Source organism: Pseudophryne corroboree, chromosome 2, assembly GCF_028390025.1.
Source record: "Pseudophryne corroboree isolate aPseCor3 chromosome 2, aPseCor3.hap2, whole genome shotgun sequence".
Classification (NCBI taxonomy): Eukaryota; Metazoa; Chordata; class Amphibia; order Anura; family Myobatrachidae; genus Pseudophryne; species Pseudophryne corroboree.
The window spans coordinates 794,437,832-794,452,880 of record NC_086445.1 but is presented as its reverse complement, the minus strand read 5'-3'; the positions used below and the strand labels follow the sequence as shown (position 1 = coordinate 794,452,880).

General features: G+C 47.0%; 1 protein-coding gene across 2 annotated transcripts in view; it reads left to right on the top strand.

The window, feature by feature from the left end:
- BCOR (BCL6 corepressor) overlaps nucleotides 1-15,049 on the top strand; it is a 189,360-nt gene that overhangs the window by 109,262 nt on the left and 65,049 nt on the right. The gene's annotated exons all lie outside the window — the stretch shown is intronic.

Sequence of the window (15,049 nt, the reverse complement as noted above, 5' to 3'; positions counted from 1 at the left end):
GTATGGCCATAGAAAGATGGTTATGAAATAGCGGTATTTTTGCCACCATCACAATATGCCTTATGATGGTATGTAGCCATTGCAAGGTATCCATTCGATTGTTAGTATGCATGTGCTGTTTACCCCTGAAGAACTCTGCTGTAGACACACCTTCCTGCTGTCCACAGTGTATTGGACATCATCCACCACCAGTTAAACCATTGGAAGAAGCATTCAATGGTGGCAACCAAATTCAAACTACTCATCCTCGCTTTCAGAGCCCTCACCCAATCCTCTCCTACATTTCTGACCTTATCTCCCTTCACACTCCTGCCCTCCCACTTTGCTCCACAAGTAATTGCCGCCTCTCCCATCTGATTATCTGCTCCTACTCCCGCGATTTTGCCTGTGCTGCTCTCTACCTCTGGAACTCTTCCTTTTCCTGATGAGACTCTCCACCTCTCTACAAAACTTTAAATGGTCTTTTAAGACCCACTTCTTTATCAAAGCATTCCAGCTGTCATCCTAACCCACTGTTCCATGCTTCTTGCTCACTGTCTCTCTCCTCAGTGTCACCCCTCTCTGTCTACCCCTCCCTTTTAGACTGTAAGCCCTCAGGAGGGGTGGACGTCAGGTTGCCGGCTGTCGGGATCCCGGCGCCGGAATCCCGACAGCCGGCATACCAACACTTTATCTCCCTCTTGGGGGTCCACGACCCCCCTGGAGGGAGAATACCGTGCCCGCAAGGGGCTCATTTGCGCTCGCCACGCTGTCGGTATGCTGGTGGTGGGGATTCCGGCGCCGGTATGCTGGTCGCCGGGAGCCCGGCCGCCGGCATACAGTACTACACCCCTCAGGAGGAAGGCCCCATTCCCTCACTTATACAATTATTTGCTCCCCACTGCCTTCAATGGTGCATAATCCTTGGGTTCTGTCAACCTGCTGCTTATTTCAGTATTATGACTGCTGACCCATCAATATTTATGAACATGTCCATGTCCTGCAATGTTCCATACTATAAAGGGGGGTACTCACGGAGCGATCACTGCTTAAAATCTAAGCAATCTGACTAGATTGCTTAGATTTTAAGCAGTGATCACTCCGTGCGTACCCCCCACAGCGATAGCGATGCGCAGCCCCATGCAGGCTCAATCTAGCAGGTCGCTCATTTCACCCGCTGGGTGAAATGAGCGCCCCCCCCCCCCCATCCCCGGTCTTCCCCCGCACGCTCAGCATACATCGCGCTGTGCTGAGCGGGGGAGAGAGATGTATGCTGAGCAGTTCCTTCAGCACACATCTCTCCCCAAATCTGCCCGTGAATACGGCCCTTAAGTCCTGTTTTTATTTATATACCTTGCAAGGCACTGTGGACCCCTTGTGGCATCATATAAATAAAAGGTAATAATAATTGTCTAAATCCTGGCTTCGAATAGGAAAAGCATTTCCATTGAATCTGAAACATTGATGGTTGGCAACCATGTGTTTCAGATGCCCATCCCAATGCAGCACATGCTCTTAAAAAACGACTGCAGTGTCCTAATCAGAGCAAAGTCTTCATAATTATTATGTGGTTGGAAGATGACAACAGATAGTTGCTACTGGCCTTCCGATCACACTGACAGGCTTCACTCGTGCCACAAGTGATCTGACCGGCTTTTAGCCGGTTTGGCCATCTATGTGTTTAGCCTGCTTTGTGCCAACATTCCGGATTGCAAAATAGAGGCAATCTAGGGCATGCCCATGATCCACCCAAATAATTTTCAATACATTCAAACCTCAACCATATATGGTGAGACCATGCCCCTTTCGGCTGTTGGTAATTGGCACTGCTCTGGAGAAACTGTGACTGTTACCAAGCATATTTTCAAAATACACAGGCTGGTTTCTTGCACTGAAATGAGGCTTTCTCCTTCAGTCTCAGTGCACCACTTTCAGTATTGTTTTTAATTTATGTTTCTTTTGTCAAATGATTGTACAAAGCTGTGGAATATAAATTGTATGCTATTCAGCAGGTTACAGAAAGGCTGATCCAGCGGTGAACACACGTCTGTTTGCAGAGCATATCTTACATGTTTTTGCAACTACACCTGCTCAGTAACCAGCGGTGCAAGTATGCGGGTACGCTCGGGTACGGAGTACCCATAAGAATTTGGCAGTGAGTACTCAGTACCACCTGCCACACACTTTGCCATTACCACAATTATAATGTGCCAAAAAGCAACAAGACCATGGTGCTTTGCAGCATGACGGCTCTTCCCACTTTGTCAGGGTTACTGGGAGTGCGACAGTGGCTGTATTTTCCTGTTATAATGGAGGCATTACTATATATTGTTATTAAATTGGGGGCATTACTATGTATTTCTATTATACTGGAGGTATTATCATTTATCACTATATATTTCTATTATACTGGAGGCATTACTATATATGTTTAGCCTTGCCTCCAGATTAAAAAAAAAAGGGGCTGTCGTGTGGCCACGCCACTAGTGTCATGTAGCCACTCCCACTAGCAGCATGTGGCCACGCCCCCTCACAACACATGACCACGCCCATTTTTCGTCACTCAGTACCACTAAGAAAATATTTCTATTTGCACCACTGTCTGAAACCAAGCATGTGCAACTACCGGTGACTGAATGGCATAACAGGGCGTGGCATAACGTAACTGAATGGCGTAACAGGGCGTGGCGATGGAATTGTGGGCTATGCAGATCTGTGCGTTTGTGTAAATACGCCGGTTTTCAGATAGCTCTTTTGCACTGGTGTTGGGGCTGCTGCCAGCACACACTAATGATGACAGCTATGAAACTAAGCATACAGACCGAGGCGGCCCAGCCACAGAGATGCATGGAGCCTGCCTGTGGGTGACGGTACGCATTTTGTTCCACGCACACAAAGCAGGAGTAATTATGGGTGACTTGCATACAACTCTGAATCAGCAATCGAGCATTCAATAGTCTGACAGATCCAGAAATACACATTTGGTGCATCCTTTTTAATAGAAAAACTACTAGAATATAGGCCAGTAATGGGGCCTAACAAGGGGAAGTGGTCCTTTGTTTTTCTCATGTTTAGGTTACAAATCATTAACATAGTTACGCAGGAGATAATATGGCTATGTCCTGCATGCACTAGAAACCCAAAAAGGAATGCTGTGTGTACACGCTAGTATGGGGGCTATTCATCATGCTCTGAAAACATTTTCATATGGTATTATCCCAAGGAAGTCCACACTGCAAAGAGCGATCCATTTGGGTCAGAGATCACATATGTACAGTAACACTGCTCAGGAGCAGTGCCGAATTTCCCGCTAGGCATGTGACTAGGAGAGCCACTTGCCGGGGGCAGCACACTCCCCCCACCAATTAACCCCATAAGAGCAGCCTTTTTTTTGTTTTATTATTCACTGCAGGGGAATGTCGCCGACGGAGATGTGTGAGGTTGGGGCTGTCAGCAGGGATGGGAAGAGGGTGACAGAGAGGCATCAGGCGCTAGGATCCGGGGCTGCACACACATTCTTCTCATGCTACTGAATGGGGCTGATTGTTGGGGACCGGCACCATCCTGCCCTCCCTGCACTGCTTGTTGAGACCATGTGCAGCTGGCTCCTGCTGCCCCTGCACAGAAACTTTCTCCAAAGGAATTGTGTGAGAGGTAAAGACTTCCCTTTGTGTGTAGATCAGGCTGCAGACAGCTAGGACTCGTGTGCAGGCTGGTCCTATCCTGCCCGGGGAGAAGCAGCGTGACACTGTGCCAGGATGCATGGGCTGGGATAGCTGGGAGCATCTAGGCAGGGGCATAGGTGCCATACATTGCCAACATGGCATCTGCACTTTGCAATTTTTAGGGCCGGATTCAAATGATATCGCATTCGCTATCTCCTGTCTAAAGTGACGGGAGATAGAGAAGCGATATTCAAATGTGCCGCGTTATCGCGCTGATTGCGCTCATTACAGTCTGGTTTAGGCGCCTCAAGCACCTAATCCCGACTAAAGTAATGGACACGATCGTGAAGTGACCCCTTTGGGCACACACACGGGTCTCTCCTCAGGCATTTTAGCATAGGGAGCTGAAATGAAGTTGTTACGCCCAACGGCAGTAACATTAGAATACCACCGGCGGGCGCGACAGGGGACGTGAGGGAGGGGGGAACATTTGAATCCTGCCCATATTGTTGATCTGGTTAGTTCATATACTGCACAGTGTCACTCACAGAGGGTGCAATTCCTCCAAAATACATGTTGTTGTTGTTATTACTGGAGTCAACACATTTTTTGGGAAGGAGGGGGGTAACAATCATTTTGTGCCTAGGGGCGGTGTGACCTCTAAATCCACCACTGCCCAGCAAACTTTTGAAATCAGTACTGTTAAGGATTTGCAAAATAGCTGGCACTGAAGCAATAATGAATGCTCCCATAGATTTGTGTCTGCTGCAAGTTACATACTTAATTTGCGATTGCCAATTGCAATTGATGATTAATAAGCCCTCGCACAGTGCAGATAGCACTAGTCTTCTGTACTAAGGGGCCCTACTCATTGGCCGACCCGCCGCCGAGCTGCCCGACAGCGGATACGGCCGACGAGCGACCCGGCGGCGGGGGGGCAGTGACGGGGGGAGTGAAGTTTCTTCACTCCCCCCGTCACGCGGCTGCATTGAAGTGCAGGCAAATATGGACGAGATCGTCCATATTGGCCTGCATGCACAGCCGACGGGAGACCAGCGATGAACGAGCGCGGGGCCGCGCATCGTTCATCGCTGGAGTCTCCACACTGAAAGATATGAACGAGTTCTCGTTCATTTATGAACGAGATCGTTCATATCTTTCTAAAAATCGGCAAGTGTGTAGGGCCTATAACACAACAACTGGTTTATTAAGCCATTGCAAACTTTATTTTTCTAGATGATCTTTATGTTGTGCTCTTTGATGTACACATTTTGGGAAGTGCATCTGTAATGATGTATTAGCCAGACACTTCTTGTGCCCAGGTGCTGTAATAGCTGTAAGTGGCACATACTTAAATGGAGTAGTAACCCCATAATTAGCCTTTATGCTAATACAGTGCAATGTAGGAATGCTGATTGACACAACTGACGATGAACAGTTTAACCCATTAATACGAGGGGAGAGCTTGGCTTTTTGTATATCTTGGCGGTTGCTGATCACGGTCTCTCTCCCCTGTTCTGCTCCAGAATAGCAGTCTGTTCCTATGATGTACATGCAGCGAGGCATTTCTCGCTTCCGATCGCTAGTTGCCATCGCACCTGACACGTATCACGGTGGGAAGTGAGTGATTCATGGAGTGACGCGCACTCTCCCAGCAGCAGCAGCAGCAGCAGCAGCAGCGCTGTGTGTGACCGGCACGTCCCGGTCCCTGCCCTCGCTGTGGACGCAGCCAGCGCTCTGTGTCCCACGACTGACTAAGCTGATAAGGGCCGGCAGGCGGGAGAGTGGGGGGATGGGGCGGGTGCTGCAGCTGCTGGGGCTTGTTTCCACAGCTTTAACCGGCTCGTTGCTGGACACAAATGATTCGCTAATGCTGTATATAGCCTGGGGGAGAGAGAGGGAGACGTGTAACCACGGCAAGAATGTAAATCCTCTCAGCGCAGGCTATAATTTATCATCAGATGTCGAATTACTGGCATAAGATCTTCAACCTTCGTCCTGTACCTGAGGGAGTTTTTTGTTGTTTGTTTTTATTTATTGCATTATCTATTGTAGGCTTTTCAAACCTCGGTCCTCGCGGCACACTAAAGCTGGCCATACACTTGTCCGATATGGGCACTTTTCACCCGATTCAATGGATCGGGCCGAGAAATTGGGTTTAAAGTGGCCAAATCAGATGTGTTTGACATCCGCTCCAATGCGTGGTCCCTTGCACATCAGATCGGAGTTGGAGATAAGATGTGCTGCGCTTCCGACCACTGACTCGGGGCGGGCTCTGGCAGCGGGGAATGGGATCCAATTCCCGGGCGACTCAAGGGGCGAAATCGCAGAAATGTATGGTGGCATTAACAGTCTAGCTTTTAGTGATATCCATGCTTGAGCACAGGTGACTTAATAAGTACCTCAGTTATTTTGATTTAACCATCTGTGCTGCAGCCTGGGTATCACTAAAACCTTCACTGTAATAGGCCCTACACATTAGGCGATTTCACTGAACGATATGAACGAAAACTCATTAATATCATTCCGTGTGTAGGCACCAACGATGAATGATGCGCGGCCCGCACTCGTTCATCGTTGGTTCCGGGTCGCTTATGCTTGCAGGCCAATATGTACAATCTCGTCCATATTAGCATGCACTGCTGTGGAGCCGGGTGAGGGGGGGGATGGAAGAAATTTCACTCCCTCTGTCACCTCACCCCCGCCGTCGGGCAGCTCGGCGGTGGATCGCTGAATGTGTAGGGCCCATAAGTGTGCCTTGGGGACCAAGGTTGGGAATGCCTGATCTGAGGGGTGTATAATACGTTCCCCAACTTGTTCCCAAGGAATTAATGAAGCAATCGCCGTCTGCGAATAGTCATTGCCTGGCACATCATGCAGCAACATCCCAGCAAAGAAGAGCATGGCTACTTCTGTGCCTCGTGTCTAAAGCTCTGGGTTTATTGGCCGGAGCTATTCAATTATCATAGTATTTACCCTTGCAATAAACCTGCAGCTAATGTATGTTAAAGGAGGAATTCATTTGTTTTTCGGCCCCAATACGGGCAATATATTCAATTGTTTGGCGTGAGTGCCTGTATTAGTCCACCCAAAATCGGGCTTTTGGGCCCCTAACTGCAGCGCTCCTAGTACTTTGCATGGTTTAGCCGCTTTACACGTCTAAAGTAAACCCGGTGCATTTGAACTCAACATGCGCAATAAGTAATGGGCACTCACACCCATCGGCAAAATAAGTAATGGGCGCCCGACAAGAGATATTCAGTTAGCCCAAAAACAACTGAATTCACATCTATTGGGTTATGCTGCTCAATGTGCCTCAGAGGATGCATTTAATGTGGGTATTTCCTCAAAGTTCCTGAGGCTGTGCAGAGAAATCTGTTAAGTGCAGGCTCTAGGGCTTAACCCATGGGGTAGCAGCAATTAATTGAATAGCTCAGGGCCAACGGAGTCTGCTCCAATCAGTCCAAACACACTACAATGCGTGATTTGAGTGCTCAGTTAAGCCAAACCAATTTTTTTTTTTTTTTTCCAAAGATTGAGATATATTGGGAAGTCGGATATATTGTGTTGTTTTCTTGTTTGTTTGTTTGTTTGTTTGTTTTTCTTTAAGTTTTTATTTGAAATAAGTACATTGATTGGACATCTTTACAAGAAATTAGTGACCATAAAGTCCTTGATCAGAAGCATTCATTTCACTCAGAATTATATTGCCCTGTTTTCCGTATCTTCCGGTTCATTATTTTAGAAGGCCTAGAAAGGTGAGTAGGCAAGCTAGTTATATTTAGGATTCTCTCAGGTGCACAGTTGAGGCTAAACCAGAAGAGGATACGTACCTGATTTATTGAAAGTAATGAAATATTTATGTACAGTAGCTTTCAAGTGCAGTCATTGAATCCGGGTGCAGTGGCGTGTGCTTGTAATCCCACATTCTCAGGAAGCTGAGACTGTGGTGGGCAGTCTGTGTGTCTACCATAAGCTAGCATCACAAAGGAGCTTGGCATCCCCAGGTTTCCTCAAACAAGAGCAAATCCGGTAAAACCAGTACTGGCGCAGAAGAAGATATAGTTTCTTATCAGCTGCGGGATTACACCACTAATTAGTCAATGCAGTAGAACCTGATTCATGTTTCAGACCTCAGTGTCCTGCTGTAATGTAAACACATTTCACTTTGTGTATAAATAATGAAATAACAGTACCCTCATACATGTATTATCATTTACAGGTTTAAAATGATAGTGCTTATTACACGCACTCCCATATAGACAGTTCCCCATTTTCCAGGGTTTTTTAATTATTCCCAGGACATATTACACTTTGGAAAAACTCATCAAACACTCTCTGAAATCATGATCTTACAAAGCTTACACTATTTTAATACTAATTTTCATTATCAGAGCTGATGACACCTATATTATTTCTCATTAGTTAGCTCTTATTTTGTTTATCTCTGCAAGGAAATAACACCTCTCTACAGGTATATTAGTAATCATATCACCATACTAGAGAAGAATATAGAACTGTGTTTCACACTGCAATACTTTAATAATATGATACCATACTTCTAGGCCTTGGTAAATGGGAGCTACTTGTTTGATCTATTTCATTAAAGAGTTATAAAGATGAATTTTATATCTGAAACTGTTGCTTTTAGATTTGAGTTGACTCTGCTTCTGGTTATATGCAGTAACATACAGTAATTGATTGCAAAAAGAAAAGCAGTATGCAGGGGCGGATTGGCCATAGGGCTCACCAGTAAGATTCCTGGTAGGCCAACGCATCTGTGGGTCCTGTTGTTTGTGTTGTCATGTGGCCCCAACCCCCCCAGTCCACCGCACACAGGGGGTCATTCTGACCCATTCGCACGCAGTGGTTCTTCGCTGCGGTGCGAACGGGTCGGAACTGCGCATGCGCGGCGCCCGCAATGTGCACACGCGCCGTTGCCCACCGACAGCCCTCGCCGGGCAACGACCAGCAGAAGAGAGAAGAAAGTGGTCGCTAGCACGATTGCAAGAAGATTGACAGCGGGGAGGCGTTCCGGGGCGGGTACTCACCGTTTTCCGGGCGTGGAGATCCAAAGGAAGGCGTTTCCAGGCGTTTGGAGGGCTGATGTCAATCCCGGGACCTTCGTCGCTGGATCCATCGCACAGGGTAAGTAAGTCTGACCCTGGTCTTGTTTTTCGGAATGAGGGCCTCAGTACACTGCGTTCTTTTATTCCATCTCTACAGTACAGCAACTCTGCCATCCAGCGATGCTGCAATGGCTACATGGTATGTTATATCTCTTGTGCTGCCCATGTCGGGCCACTTCTACAAACTTTTACAGGGCAACTTTTAGTTCCCAATCCAACCCTGGTCTCAGACACAACTGCAGCAAAAGACACAAGGAAGGCCGCAACTGTGTACAATCAGGCCCTATGAGGAGGGATCCCACCCCCCTCATCAGATCGCACACCCATTAGGGCTGCTTCCATAAATTTCCCGGGCTGGATTTCCCTTGCAATCCGCTCGTGGCAGTATGACACACCAATCACTTGCATTTCCTCCTGCAATCCTTATAGTAAGGGTGCAACTAACAATCTCACTGCACTATGGGCAAGCAAATGAAAGGATGTATTCTACCTCTCATTACTTGAATCTACCTACACTGTCAATCACCACACTACTAACGTAGTAATTGCAGGAGGAAGTGCAGGTGATTGGCGCGTCATACTTCACTTTTTTTCTGGACACGTTTGCAGAGCGTGGTGACCAGAGATAGAAAAGACGACATGTTGGGAAAGGAGGGAGGCAGAAAATGTCACCTCAGACTGAATAAAGAAGCAATAGTATAAAACCTCAGCACAAATGCTCAAGATGCCTAATTCTGCATAATTGGACATAGTTTTAAGGTTACCTATGGATTTGTGGGTCAAGATGGTTTCTTGTGGGGATGAGTAGCTGGAAAGATTGATGGCACTTCATGGTAAGTGCATGAATACACTAGAGTCTCGATCAAATTCAGAAAAGAGGTTAGATTATTTAGGAAAAAATTATTGTATAAATGGAATAAAAAGAGGGTGTATTTACCGCAAGGTAGGTGTGTGTGTGTGTGTGTGTGTGTGTGAGTGTGTGGGGTGGGGGGGGGGGCACATCATTTTTCTCCCTCTGAAATAACTTTTGCTCTGTCTTCCTTAAAGTACCAAAGAACTTGTCCTGTTCCTATACTCATAATTGCATTTTGCACTTTTCATTTGCGCTTCTATGGTAATGTGCAGCTCAAACTTACAAAAATAATGCATCTAATAGAAACTTTCCCCTCACCCCTGATAAAAGACCTAAATGAAGCTAAACTAGCAAGTTTATTTAGCAAAATATGTATTTAGGCTGCTCAACTTTTCAATCAAGCTTGCTATGATTTCCAAGTTTAACTAACTGCTGGGTACACACCAGAACGACTTGCAAATGAGCGATGTCGTTACAGATTTCCCTTGAACTACCCGGCAGCTCCCTGGCGGTCCTTGACAAACAATATAGTGCAATACACAAAAGATAGATCTTGCAAAAGATCTAGAAGTGGCCACATCCAGGAGCATGCTGTCATTAATGATAGCATCAGATGTTCCCTGCAGCAGGGAAGATATACAGATTCGACGAACGACCCGTGGGACCGCCGGGCATCGGATCATTAACGTTAGTAAAATGTGCACGATGTGCACTTTTACTAACGATATATCGATCCGATGTTTTGAAATCATGAACATATTCCCTAGCAGGGCCGGACTGCCCATCTGGCACTTCTAGCAAATGTCAGAAGGGGGTGATGGGCTCTTGGGCTGGTCCTATCAGGCAGAGAGCCGGGAAGGCCGCACGCAACGCAGCCTCTGGCTCTCTGCTCTGGCCGCTCCCCCGTCACCCCTCCTGTCTCCATAGAAATGGAGGCGTGCCGCGAGTCTGCACCCCCACCCCCGCCTATCTCCATGGAAACGGAGACATGCCGTGAGTCCACGCCCCCCCCCCCCCCCCGACTCGTGGCACGCCCCCGACTTTAGTGCCATCGCGCCCACGCACATGCCAGGGCAGAATTCGGACCCCAGTCCGTCCCTGGTCCCTAGAATTGTCCTGGTGTGTACCCAGCATAAAGGCGACTGCTGTGAAGCTACTATTCCCAGCGAATGAGTACACGGCTGCATTGTGTCCCAGCAGTGTTAGTGCTCATAGACAACCTTAGGTTGTGAATGCACAATGTGAGTGGTCCCTTTTTGTATAGAAAGAGGCTCAGCGGACTTCTGCCATCTGAAGAGTCAGTTTCTGAAACTGAGAGTTTTTAGAGCTTTATCAATTGTGTAACTACGTCCACATACACTATACTGTTCTACCCTGCATATTTTCCAGCCCATTTGCTAATCTGCAAAACTAGGTGTAATATGAAAAACACGGGGGGTCATTCCGAGTTGTTCGCTCGCAAGCTGCTTTTAGCAGCTTTGCACACGCTAAGCCGCCGCCTACTGGGAGTGAATCTTAGCATAGTAAAATTGCGAACGAAAGATTCTCAAAATTGCGATTACACACCTCTTAGCAGTTTCTGAGTAGCTTCAAACTTACTCGGCATCTGCGATCAGTTCAGTGCTTGTCGTTCCTGGTTTGACGTCACAAACACACCCAGCGTTCGCCCAGACACTCCTCCGTTTCTTCAGCCACTCCCGCGTTTTTCCCAAAAACGGTAGCGTTTTTTCGCACACACCCATAAAACGGCCAGTTTCCGCCCAGAAACACCCACTTCCTGTCAATCACATTACGATCACCAGAACGAAGAAAAAACCGTGAGTAAAATTCCTAACTGCATAGCAAATTTACTTGGCGCAGTCGCACTGCGGACATTGCGCATGCGCATTCGCGACTAATCGCTCCGTTGCGGAAAAAAATAACGAGCGAACAACTCGGAATGACCCCCACTGTTGTCTACCATGAAATCTGATAACCTGACAAGTAGGTGCAGTTCTGCACTTAAATCAGCAATGTGGGGCCACAGTTTTTGCTGTTTGCATATTCGTGACAGATATGTTCATTTCCAGTTACTGATTTATGCTCCAGAAATCTATTAATACGATAACTAATAATGACACTGTTCACTATCCTATTGGACATATTCCATCAAAGTACAGTAGGAACATAAATGTATACCTGCCAGTGTCAGTGTGCTGGTGGCCACCCTGGCATGTGATGAGTTATGGGAAGGCACTTAACACCAACATTGCAAGTGAAAAACTGTGAAAATTAGCTCTTTATGTGTCAGTCCCACTCCATATAAAACAACCAACTTGATCAGGCCCACGACAATCCAGGGACAAGAGCTGCTGCTCGGCACGAAACTAGGATTTGTCATCTCTCACTTGCTGGCTGAGCCAAGCAATGGGAACCTTGAAACCTCCTCCTCTCCAAACAGGCAGCGGAATAAAGCAGGTCAACAGCCGCCTGCACAGACGTTACTAAAAACAGCCCCACCCCTTGCTCCCCCCACCGTCCAACAAGTGCTGCTCTAGATGTCAATATGCATGCAAGCAATTCGAGGTCATTCAAGGAACAAATCTGCCACAAGTCAGTGTATTCATGAAAACAAACTTCATCTGTCTCCTGGCAAAGGCCAATTTTTTAAACGGTGAAACTGCATTTAGGTTTCCATAAGGGAAAGTATTGCTATGTATAGTTAATATATCATTTAAGTTTGACACAACAATAGAAGATGAACAATGAATCACATAGGAACTCAGACCAAATATATTTTGTAAGAAAGGCTATCTCTGTGTAGATTAAACTGATTTTGACTGGCTGCATTGCGCGTGCACAGCCTTACACATCGCGGCCGCATCCGTCTCATGCAGCCAATCCAATTAAAAAAATGGAGGAGGACAGAGTGACGGCGCAGCCATGCTCCGCTGCCAGGAGTCTACCTTAGTTCGTCGTGTCACACATGCTGGGCGGCCTTGCCCTGTGCTGGGCAGCCCCCTGCATGTGAGGAGATGGACGCAGATCTGGCTGCGTGTATCTCTGAATCAGGTCCTATATGGAGTCACTTGCTCTTACTGCTGCTTGTCAAAAACCAGGTTTTCAAGTTGTCGTGGTCATTGAAACTCTTGCAAAATGCACAAAAATTATCTTTTTTTCCCCCCTAAATTCAAATGCTCTAAGCCAGAGGTTCTCAAACTCGGTCCTCGGGGGCACACACAGTGCATGTTTTGCAGGTAACCCAGCAGGTGCACAGGTGTATTAATTACTCACTGACACATTTTAAATGGTCCACAGGTGGAGCTAATTATTTCACTTGCGATTCTGTGAGGAGACCTGCAAAACATGCACTGTGTGGGCCCCCGAGGACCGAGTTTGAGAACCTCTGCTCTAAGCTTTCCTATAACAGCTATTCTAGCCATAGTAACTGTCAACCAGGCCTGTTTCTAAACTACTGAGCATCATTAAAATATGTGTTAATCAGTGCAGTTCTTTGCTCTGTGTTTAAAAACACATTTTGAATACTATGTGCATACTCAAAATTGAATCAGTGATCCCTATGCTAACAGCATTGATCTCTTTAGCTCTATGTCCATGCAGGAGAGTAACATCACCATAAATACCCCAAGAATGTTACAGCACAGAATACTAGTAGATGGACCCGCCATATGCCAGGTCACCTCAGTCTGCCTCTGCTCCGTCTCACCCACCCCGTATGCAGCCCACCCCCCCTGCTTCACTGTTTCCTTTTGGCTACCTCCATCCACCCCCCATACCCCCTTAGAGTGATGTGAAGATTTTTATGCGAGCAGTGAATGGGACAGCATGGTTGGCATGGTGGTTAGCATGTTCCAGTTTACCCATATTGGAGCCCACCTATGGACCTCTCTCCAAAGCTTCAAATGGGCTCTCAAATCCCTCTCCTTTATTAAAGCCTTTCAAGTCTCATCCTAACTCACCACTCTATTCTCCTCACTCACTGTCTCTCCCCTCTGTGTTTGCATCTCACCTTTAGATTGTATACTTTCACAAGCAGGACCCTTTTCCCTCATGTGCTTTCCCAACCTCACTTATTTCGTCCATGTTGCCAGCAATGGCAGCGAACCTTTGGGGCATTATGACTGCATGTGCACCAATAGTTATATACCTTGTGTTGCATAGTATGCAATGTTTCATACTGTAAAAGGTCCATCCAATTAGACATCACTGCGAGTCGTCACTGTATCAGCCGCACTTTGCGGCAGCCTGAACTTGCTCAAAAGTGCTCTCTGCCCCATAGGGCTCCAAGCAATTCTGTCTAAATCTGGGCAGAAATCAGATCGCGAGGGTGCCGTTGCTGGCGTTGAAACACAGCTGCTACGCAACTAGCACCTTTCGCAAACAATAGGGTTGACAGCCTGATATCGGGATTTTTTACTATTATCACGGTATCCTTATACGGTTTCATTATCACGGTATCCAATTAGAGGTTGTTTTTATTGACCGAAAATGGACCAGCGATCGTGCAATAACACATGGGATCCGGGATAGGTTCCCGATCCCATGTGTTATTGCATCTCTGACAGCCACTTATTGCGGATTATGTTTAGCCTAATCCCTGATATCTGCCAACATTGGGTGGAGGAGCGCGCCGCATCGGAGCTAATTGGATAGCCTCCAGGAAACCTATTAGCAGCGGTAAATTACAACTGCTAATCACATACCCCTCTAAGGGGGTAATTCAGACCTGATTGCTAGGGTGCATTTTTTGCTTACCTGCAATCAGGTAGTCGCCGCCTACAGGGGGAGGGGGAAATTGCTGTGCAGGGGTGCGTTTGCATGTGCAGGAGAGCTGCACAAACAGAAGTTTGTGCAGTCTCTGCACAGCCCAGGACTTACTCTGCCGCTGCGATGATCGGGGCCGGAGCTGATGTCACGAATCCTCCCATAAAACGCCGGGTCCCTCTTGCGTTTTTCCGGACACTCCCTGAAAACAGACAGTTGCCACCCACACGCCCTCATCCTGTCAATCTTCTTGTGATCACCGGTGGGATCGGATTTTTCGCACCATCTCGTCGCTTCCCGGCGCTGCGGACCGTCATGCCTCTGCATTGCGTTGCATACACGTGCGCAGTTCAGATCAGATCGCCCGCTGTGCGAAAACGCACAGCAGCGATCAGGTCTGAATTAGACCCAAAGTCTTTTGCTTTTTTCCCAATTAGTTGTTTTGTTTATACTGCTTCACTTTATGTACGGCACTGCACTGCAGATCCCTTGTGGCACCATATACTAAATAATGAGAACAATAATAATAATAATAATAATAAGTACATCATTACTGATTCACAGCCCTAAAGCCATGAGCTCAATATCTGACCAAAGCTGTCTCTGTATTGCGTTTGTATGTATTCTCCTTGTTTGCGTGGGTTACCACTGGATGCTTT